Raw genomic sequence first — 9,955 nt, 5'->3', positions numbered from 1 at the left:
TGTGGTTCATCGTCAGGACAAGTTGAAGAATCAGATCCAGCATTGCATGTTAAATAGTCCCAGCAGAACCTCCAATGGCTATAATCCTAGACCAGGCAACGACTATATTGACTAACGGCTATATATGACTGGGGGACAGTTACACGGACCAGGGGTATAAAAAATAAGTTAATTTCGTAGCTAGTTAGTTATACTATTATTAAACTAAAATTGGACAAATAATTATCCTAGGGGTTTTAAATATATATATATAAATAATAAATTAATTTTAAAAGATTATTAAGTAGATAGTTAGTTATAAAAAGTATTAACTAATTAATAAAAATATATAATATAAATATTAGAATAAGTCAAGTGTTAGAAAAAATAAGATTTTAAATATTCATATTTAATTAATTGTCACATTAACCTAGAGGTATTTAACTAATTTAATTGTTTATATGAATTTACCTAAAGGTCATTACTATTTTATGAAATTTATATATATATATATATATAAAGATAATAGTTAGTATAAACAAAAATATAATGATAGACTAAGTCAAGTGTTGGAAAGAAAATAGTATAATTAATCGTTTATCTTAATTAACATAAGATTAAATTGAGGAACCAAAAAAAAAAGACACGAACAAGCCAAAAAACGAGGGAGGGGAGGAAGGGAAGAAAATGACTAAGAAGAGAGTGTTGGGACCCAGCAACTACTAATCTTCCAGCCATCTTCTCAGTTGAGATTGCTCAGCCTTTTTTCAATCTCAAGGGCTTCCCTAAATTTCCGATGATGGAATTGGGAAACTCTAGCAATCACACTAGCCTCCTCAATACACACATGATGCTTGTTTCTTTCCGCATGTTCAGCTAAAGCAGAAGACTTGGTTCTCCTGTGTTTAAGGTTAGCTACATGCTCACTAATCCTTTGATTAATGGAGCGACCAGTCTCACCAATATAGGGGGTCCCACAGGAACAAGGGATAATATATACCCCTTTCATATCCTTAGGGTCGATAGGATCCTTCACTGATCTGAGGGACTTACGAATGGTGTTAAGGGGCCTAAAGGTCGCGAGAGTCCCCTTAACACCATTCGTAAGTCCCTCAGATCAGTGAAGGATCCGATCAACCCTAAGGATATGAAAGGGGTATATATTATCCCTTGTTCCTGTGGGACCCCCTATATTGGTGAGACTGGTCGCTCCATTAATCAAAGGATTAGTGAGCATGCAGCTGACCTTAAACACAGGAGAACCAAGTCTTCCGCTTTAGCTGAACATGCGGAAAGAACCAAGCATCATGTGTGTATTGAGGAGGCTAGTGTGATTGCTAGAGTTTCCCAATTCCATCATCAGAAATTTAGGGAAGCCCTTGAGATTGAAAAAAGGCCGAGTAATCTCAATAGAGAATATGGCTGGAAGATTAGTAGTTGCTAGGTCCCAGCACTCTCTTCCTAGTCGTTTTCTTCCAGGCTTCCTCTCCTCCCTCGTTTTTTGGCTTGTTCGTGTCCTTTTTTTTTTTGGTTCCTCAATTTAATCTTATGTTAATTAAGATAAACCATTAATTATACTATTTTCTTTCCAACACTTGACTTAGTCTATCATTATATTTTTGTTTATACTAACTATTATCTTTATATATATATATATATATATATATATATATATATATATATATATATATATATATATATATATATATTATAAATAAATATTTCATAAAATAGTAATGACCTTTGAGTAAATTCAAATAAACAATTAAATTAGTTAAATACCTCTAGGTTAATGTGACAATTAATTAAATATGAATATTTAAAATCTTATTTTTTCTAACACTTGACTTATTCTAATATTTATATTATATATTTTTATTAATTAGTTAATACTTTTTATAACTAACTATCTACTTAATAATCTTTTAAAATTATTTATTATTATTATATATATATATATATATATATATATATATATATATATATATATATATATATATATATATATATATATTTAAAACCCCTAGGATAATTATTTGTCCCTTTGACTTTTAGTTTAATAATAATATAACTAACTAGCTATGAAATTAACTTATTTTTATACCCCTGGTCCGTCTAACTATCCCCCAGTCATATATAGTCGTTAGTCAATATAGTCGTTGCCTGGTCTAGGATTATAGCCATCGGAGGTTCTGCTGGGACTATTTAACATGCAATGCTGGATCTGATTCTTCAACTTGTCCTAACAATGAACCACACTGGTTGGTTCGAAACGCATCGACAAATGAAATATCATGTGATTTATGCCAAAAAATCTCTCATAAAACATCATCACTTTCTCACATAGATGGTGGTGCAGACCCCCCAAATACTTGAGGACTACATATAGGTTCTTTGAAGAGATACCCAACATTATAGCCATATTTATTAATTTTGTGGTGTACTCTTGCATGCTTTGGCCTGATTTTTGTCTAAAGTAATACCATCGAATCCACCTGTCCTCCATGTACCCAATGGGATAAAACTGTGACTTAATGAGGGTTTTGAAATCCTCCCACTTAGTCACCGGAGGTTCTCCCTCCAACCTCAGGGAATTCGTGTGGCTCTCCCACCAAATCAGTACATGTCCCTCTAATTTCAATTGCATGAATGAGATCTTTTGCCTTTCCTCAATATGATGGACATTGAAATAAACTTATAGTTGATGCAACCAGTGGTTCAACTTCAGAGCGTCGATATTGTCATGGTACGAATTGATGTCGACTTTTGGTTCCATTTTAAACAAGGATTGATTCACAGCACTTGAACCAGGTTGATATTTTTTGGATTCTTTCTTCAACTTGCTCTCTGTTTCTCCCCTCTATTCTGATCCTCATTCTGATTTGTCCTTTGCATTTGAACCCCCATCTTCTCCAAATATCCCTAACTTATTGCTCAGGGTCATCATGAGGAGGTTAACATTGCGATTTATGTCTACGACATGTTGTTATAGCCACGAGAACCTCACCTCTGCATGCTCATGAGGTTCATTTACAAATTCGTCACCCATGATTAGGGTTTTATGATTTTTGGCCCCGCTAATCTAGTTCCCTGCAATCTCCATAAAATAACCAAACAAAAATACTACTATCAAATGATCCATAAATTGTCATGGATATTCCACTCAACAATTCGTCACAATGGATTTGATAATAATATATTAAAATTCTGAATTTCTACACTATTACAATTTTATTAAAAATCTAGATCTGTAAATTTAACTGTAATTAGCACATGCATGCAAATGGAAATTATGCAGAAAAGTAGATAAAAGTATATAACAACAAAATAAGCTCACACACACACACATAAGACACAAGATATGCTTTGGGAAACCCTTTCAAGAGGAAACTCAATTGGAAGGTGAGGTTGCTTCGCTGTCTTTCTCTATCTGGAAAATAAGGTTGCAAGTATAAAGAAGTACTGGTTGTGGCCCATGGGCTACTACAGTTCACAAATACTTTGTGTGTGTTCTACCTCCTATCTCTCCTAGCTATCTTTTCTTAACTATGGAACAAAATTATCTCGAAAGAATGGAATGCCTCTTCCTCCTAGTGGCCCGTTATAACACATCCTGATAGCCTACTAATGGTTAAGTTTGACTACATCAACTCTTAAATAGAGTTACAATATAGAATCTTCTAAGGTCTTTTACATAAAAAACATGTGGCTATCCCCTTTTCCATGAATAATGGGGGTTGACATGACATCCTCCCGAACTATAGGTGTGAAAATAGGAAGTTCAACTTCTGAGTGGCATAACTTTTTCATACTGGCTCCGATTGATGCACTTCATGTGCAATTGGAAATATATTTGTGTGTAAAATAGCATGAAAAGGTGCAGCGCTGAAGAAGAAAAGTTTTAACCCTCCTAAAAAATTCGTTTGATGCCTCAAAATGCTCCTGAAAGGTTTCAAACTTTGTTTTGCCAAACTGGGTCCCACTGGTAAAAATGCTCCTATTAGTTGATTCCTTCACTTTTTCCATTCTGAATGCATCGGTTTGGATGAAAAGCAATATAATGATACAATTAGGATTAGTAAAGCCCATGTCCATGTCAGATATTTGCAAGCATAAACCCAATTCATTTAAATCTAACCTACAGTTGATGCATTGTACTTACATTTTCTTCGCTTGTCTTGGGTCATTCATTTCAAAAGCATTTTATCAATTTTTGGCTAGGAAAGAAGTGCATGACTTGTTGGCGGGTGTACTTATTTTAAATACTAACTTCACGTCATTGAATCTACTTACAAATTCTGGCAGTTTATCTTCCATGAACTGCAACATTCTATCAATTTTTTTCTAGGAAAGAAGTGCATGAATTGTTGGCAGGTGTACTTATTTTAAATACTAACCTCGCGTCATTGAATCTACTTACAAATTCTGGCAGTTTATCTTCCATGGACTGCATAATTCTTTGGCTAAGAGCTAACACAATTTGTCCACCCTTGAAAGGTGTAGTCTCAAGCAACAAAAATATCTTATATGGCCACACCTTCATCTGCATCTCCATAAACCATAAACTTATACTCCAACAGTAAAGGCCATAGAAGATTCGACAACACACAAGTTAAATGTTAATTAAAGTAAAATGGAGAATTGCAGAATAAATATCTGAAGTTTTATTGATTTTTTTATTTATGTTGCATGAACTAATTTCGAATGCATGAAGACTCCATAAATGCATTTATTGTTTCTTCATGGTTTTATGGTTTTGTTTAAAGTGCGGAGGTGCGGAGCAAGATTTGTAACAATATATGAAATCTTCCTCTACACCTTGGCACTTTGCACAATGTATCAATATTATGGCACTAGCAGTCCATGTCATAGCACTCAGTTTCAATGTTAATGTCAAAGCACTCACTAAAAAAATGCCTCCCCCCTGCCTATGCAAAGGACCTACTCAGAGCGCTATGTCAATGTTAGTTTCAGAGCATTCACCGACGGAATTGCCACTCACAAAATTAGCCTTTTTTTTTTAATTTTAAAATGATTTTGTGAGGCACTGACAAATACAAAAAAAAAAATATTCCCTTTGCCTGGGGAATATTGTCACATCAAGGCTCACTCAACCAATGGAAAATTAGAAATAAGATTTCCAAAAATTAGAAAAATAATTTTTAATTTATAGAAAATTAGGAATATTCAACATTTTCACAAAACTTTGGTTAAAATTGGGCAAAATAATCAAAAGTCAATGCAATTTTCTTGAGGCAAATATTAATAATAGGAGTGACAAGTGTCTCAAAGAGAAGCTTCCTTTTGTCCCAAATCGAAAGATTTACCAACTTACAAGATATGCATGATTGTGTATGTGTTCATGTGTGTATATATTACTTTAGATTTATAATTTATAATTTGTGTAAATATTTTATATAAAGTTTTTATTTTTATAAATTTTATTAATATTATTATTAATTGCACTGAGAGGCGCTCTACAACATAGTATATGAGGGAGATGATGTTATCATGTAAAGTTACTTAAAAAAAAAAAATGTCTGCTAATTAATGAAAAATAAAGAATAATATTGAATACATTATCTCAATCAAACTTTTTAACTAAAAACAAATACAAAATAATATTATCGATCATAAAAGGAAATAAAGGGTACAAAAAACTCAAAAACAAATTGTTTAGTGAAGGAGGATTGGGGAAGAAATGTTTGTTCTTCCAAAATTCTTAGACTATATAATTTGTAACTTATAGCGATGAAATAAAATTATTTGTTTGTAAATTTTTCCTAGCTTCATATTTTGAAATCAAACTCACCCAACTATAAAACTTACCAACATGGTATTCCTTAAAAAATATTAAATTATATTTTATATGTACTGTAAAAAATCATATAAGATTATTTGTCAAAACGTGAAATTTAATAAACACAATCAACTCTTATTACTTACTACATCTACTCTTATTACTTACTACATCTGAAATGTGGCATGAAGTTGGAATACTTACAAAACTAAAATGTTGTCTATAGAAATTACTTAAATTGACATCATAGTTAAAATATGTTTGTGTGAGATAAATTTTATGAATGTAATAAAATAGTTAGTATTTCATATATAAATTAAGTAAATTGATTTGATAGTTAAAAATGAAACACATTCAACTCTTATTTCCTACTACATGTGAAATGTGGCATGAAGTTGGAATACTTACAAAACTAAAATGTTGCTTATAAAAATTACTTAAATTGACATCATAGTTAAAATATGTTTGTGTGAGGTAAGTTTTATGAAAGTAATAAAATAGTTAGTATTTCATATATAAATTAAGTAAATTTATTTGATAGTTAAAAACATTTTTGTGTGAGTTAAGTTTTTTTCTTAAATATGTATTTCTCAAAATATAAATCACATAAATATGTAAAGAAAAAACTTATAAGTATTTAAGAGAGAGAGAGTGAAATTAGATGATTTTATCTGAGGTAAATTTTAACCCAGGGATATATATAAATATAGTCTAAGGTAAAAGTAAATGTTTAATGATAATAATATTTTAAATGGAAAATAATGCTACAAATTATATTCCTCCACAGGGGTGATTATGGCGAGGGCCAATTGGTGGCACATTGGATCATGGAGCCAGAGGGGCCTCCATGTGTCACACGATGGAATTGAAGGGTTGTTAGGACCCGTACCTTGCGAACAATACTTAATGCAATATAGGGACAAGAGAGTGGCCATTAGCAGGCATTGGGTGATGAGGAGAGAGTGCTGAGAGAGGAAGAGCTGTGGATTGTTTGCATCTTGGCTCAAGTTGTGGCTTGGGGCAACAGAACAGGGCGAGATTGTCAAATGTGGTTGGGAGAAGAATTGGCACCTGCAAAAAGCTTGGCCATGGGATTCGGGGGAAGGGTTCTTTGTTCGACATGAAAGCTTATTTCATTTTGGGGCTGGAGAGTGTGGGTGGGGAGTGGACACAAAGATCTCCTTGGTTTGGCTTTATCTTTGGTTCACGGAAGCTCCACTAGAGCATCAGTTTGTTGGGGAGAACGGCTTTTAGTGCCAACTCTGGAGCGGTTCATACATAGTAGAATTGAGACCAGTGGCATGTCTCCCTACTTCCTTGCAGGATGTGGTTAATGTGTTGGTGTTCCATACTTAGGGCTCTTCAGCTCTAGTACTGTAAGTGAAATTTCATTTTGGTCTATTCAATTTAGAAGTGTGTGGTGTGTTTCTAAGGGCAGATCACACTCTCCCCATGGCGGTGCGACTAGTGGTGGTGGTGCTAGTTGTATGCCTCGAAAACAAGGACGTGGTTGAAGGGGGGTGCCAACCCACGAATGGACGAACGCCAGCAACATGGAGAGCCCAACTCGGACTTTGAGTTGACCAAGAGCCGTCATTATGATGCAGACATAGCCATGTCGCTAGGTCACTCCCCGAGCCACGTCAAAGCTCCGGTCACCTTGGAGTCCATTACGGCCCAACTGAACAACATCCAACTCAACATGGAAACACTGAGGGAACAGAGGTATGATGAAAGGAATGAATTGGTGCTTATATCAATGACCTCCAACATATGCACAATGAGATACTGGTCTCTGTAGAAGGCCTTTGGCAGTAGCTCCAGCACACAAACAATTATCTCTAAGCCCTGGAGACTTAGGTGGAACACATAGACTATCACACACATGAGCGTGTTGCGTTCTTTGTTGCTCCTGCTACGTTTCCCCCCAATCCCCCTCCTTAATGTGTATTTCTTAGAGATTTATTTTTGCTCCTTTTGTGCTGGCAATAACCAATGACATCGACTGTCTTGGCTTCTCTTCAGGATTCTTATTATTCAGAGCAAGGCCCGTGCTAGCTCTTAAGCCTATGACAATGTATCTTGTTGCAGTGGTGATGTATTTTGTTAACACTTATGCTATGTTAATATAATGCATGTTTTTTAACCGGCAAAAAAAATGCTACAAATTATATTATAGTTAAAATATGTTTGAGGTAAATTTTATCAAAGTAAATAATTATGCATAGGTGTATAATTTGGATTAGGATCAAGTTATTCAAATTTGTAAATTATAATCCATGATAAGAAAAGAGGAAAACAAAGGAAAATGATTTAAATGTAAAACAAAGTTACAATATTTTAGATAATTTAAACTAGCATATATCTATTTTAACCATGGATCTGACATGAGCCAAGAGGAACCAAATTTCTTCAGGTGCAAACTTTTTTTTTTTTTTTTTTTTTACAATGTCGGCTACTCATATATTAAAAAAAACTTTCCAGAAGTAGAACTGTTACATGATGAGGGAGAGCATGAGAGCAGAGGTACAAAATCGGGTGCGCAGACCCGCATTTCTCGTAGCTTCTCTTAATCGAAGGCAAAACAGAAATTAAGCGGCTATACAGCCTTACATAGGATCCTCCTAACCAAGCAAATTTACAATGCATAAATCACGGGAAGGGTGGAGTGACCGAGTCTTCCTTCTGGGCGCTGGCGCTGGTCAATGCTTCTGCCTGATTGCTTTCGATGAGGGATGATCGATGGAGGCAGAGGCTGCGCTGTTGGTGCGGGGAGAACCGGCAGTGATGGGGCTCGAGGTCTCGCGAGCTTTGAGGGCGATGATACTCCTCATATCCTGAAGACGAGGAGATCTCCCAATGTGCTCCTCGGTGCAACTTTTGGAATTGCCAGGGGGTTCGAAAAGATAATCAGAGTGCATGAGAGGACTTCGGTCTGGGAGAGGGTCGAGAGGAGGCGATGAGTTACGGGATGTCTCTGACATAGATTTTGTCGTTCTCTCGAACCTGACCGATGCTCCTTCTGACTGCAAGATTTGCTTGGTGATCTGCATCCTTATTGTTGCTTCTGAGGACATGTTTGAATGTCACATCCCCCAGAGCTTTGATGTTCTCCATGGTTCGGTTCTTGATGTTATTTAGGATCCTTTGATTGTAGTCTTTACCCGTATACATGGCTGTGATAATTATCGCTGAGTCTCCTAGAATCAGCAGGTTCTTAAGGCCAAGATTCTTTGCGATGTGAGAGCCTAGAAGAAGGCCGTAGGCTTCCGCTTTGTTATTGGACATTTGGCCTAGACCCCATTCAAAAGAAACCATGAGATTCCCTTGCAAATCCTTTATGATCCCGCCAGCACCAGCTTGGCCCGGATTCTTCTTGGAGGCCCCGTCAAAATACATAACATGCCTGTTTTGACTTCTGATCCAATTATGCACTTCCTCCTCCGTGCCCCGGAGCTTCCAGTCCTGGTTCCCTGTCTTTCCTTTCATTTGGGTTCTAGGATTTGGATTGAGATTGAATTTCCCCAGCCAGACCCTATGCCTATCCTCCTCAGCATCCAGTTCTGATTGAGGAACCCCCTTCGCTTCCAAAGACTCCGCAATGAGGGCAATGGATTTAGCCATAGTGCCTGATATAGTTGGCTTGTCATTGTTGAAGATGCATTTATTTCTCGCCTTCCAGATTTGCCAACACACGTTAGCGGGGATGCTGCTCCAGAGCCTTTTCATTATGGATTTACCTTTTTTGGGCAGATAGAGTCTTTTGTCCCAGCTTTTATGAAGGGCCTGAATCTGGGAGGGGAGGGCTTCCGAAGAGATAGAGTCAGATAGGAGGTTCCAGCATGCTTTGGCAAACGGGCACTCAATGAAGAGGTGAGAGATAGTCTCTTCAGCTAGCTTACACATGCAACACATTGAAGGGCCCTGAATACCTCGCTTCCTGAGGTTTTCAGCAGTGAGGATTTTACCATGAAGGAGGGTCCAATTAAAAAGTTTGATCTTGGGAAGGCACTCAGGACTCCAGACGGCTTTGTGCAGGGGCCAATTGTTAGCCGAAGAGATGTCTTGGAGGGCTTTATAGCCCTCTTTCACCGAGTAATTGCCGCCATTAGGGGTCCAGACAAACTTGTCCTCTTTCCCTCTGTCTATAGGGGCAGAGCCACTGAGGGAGCATTT

Source organism: Pinus tabuliformis, chromosome J (assembly GCF_031772625.1).
Source record: "Pinus tabuliformis cultivar Carrire ecotype Pingquan chromosome J, CPIR1, whole genome shotgun sequence".
In the NCBI taxonomy this organism is placed as follows: domain Eukaryota; kingdom Viridiplantae; phylum Streptophyta; class Pinopsida; order Pinales; family Pinaceae; genus Pinus; species Pinus tabuliformis.
The sequence above is the reverse complement of the archived record's forward strand: the minus strand, read 5'-3'. Positions refer to the sequence as shown.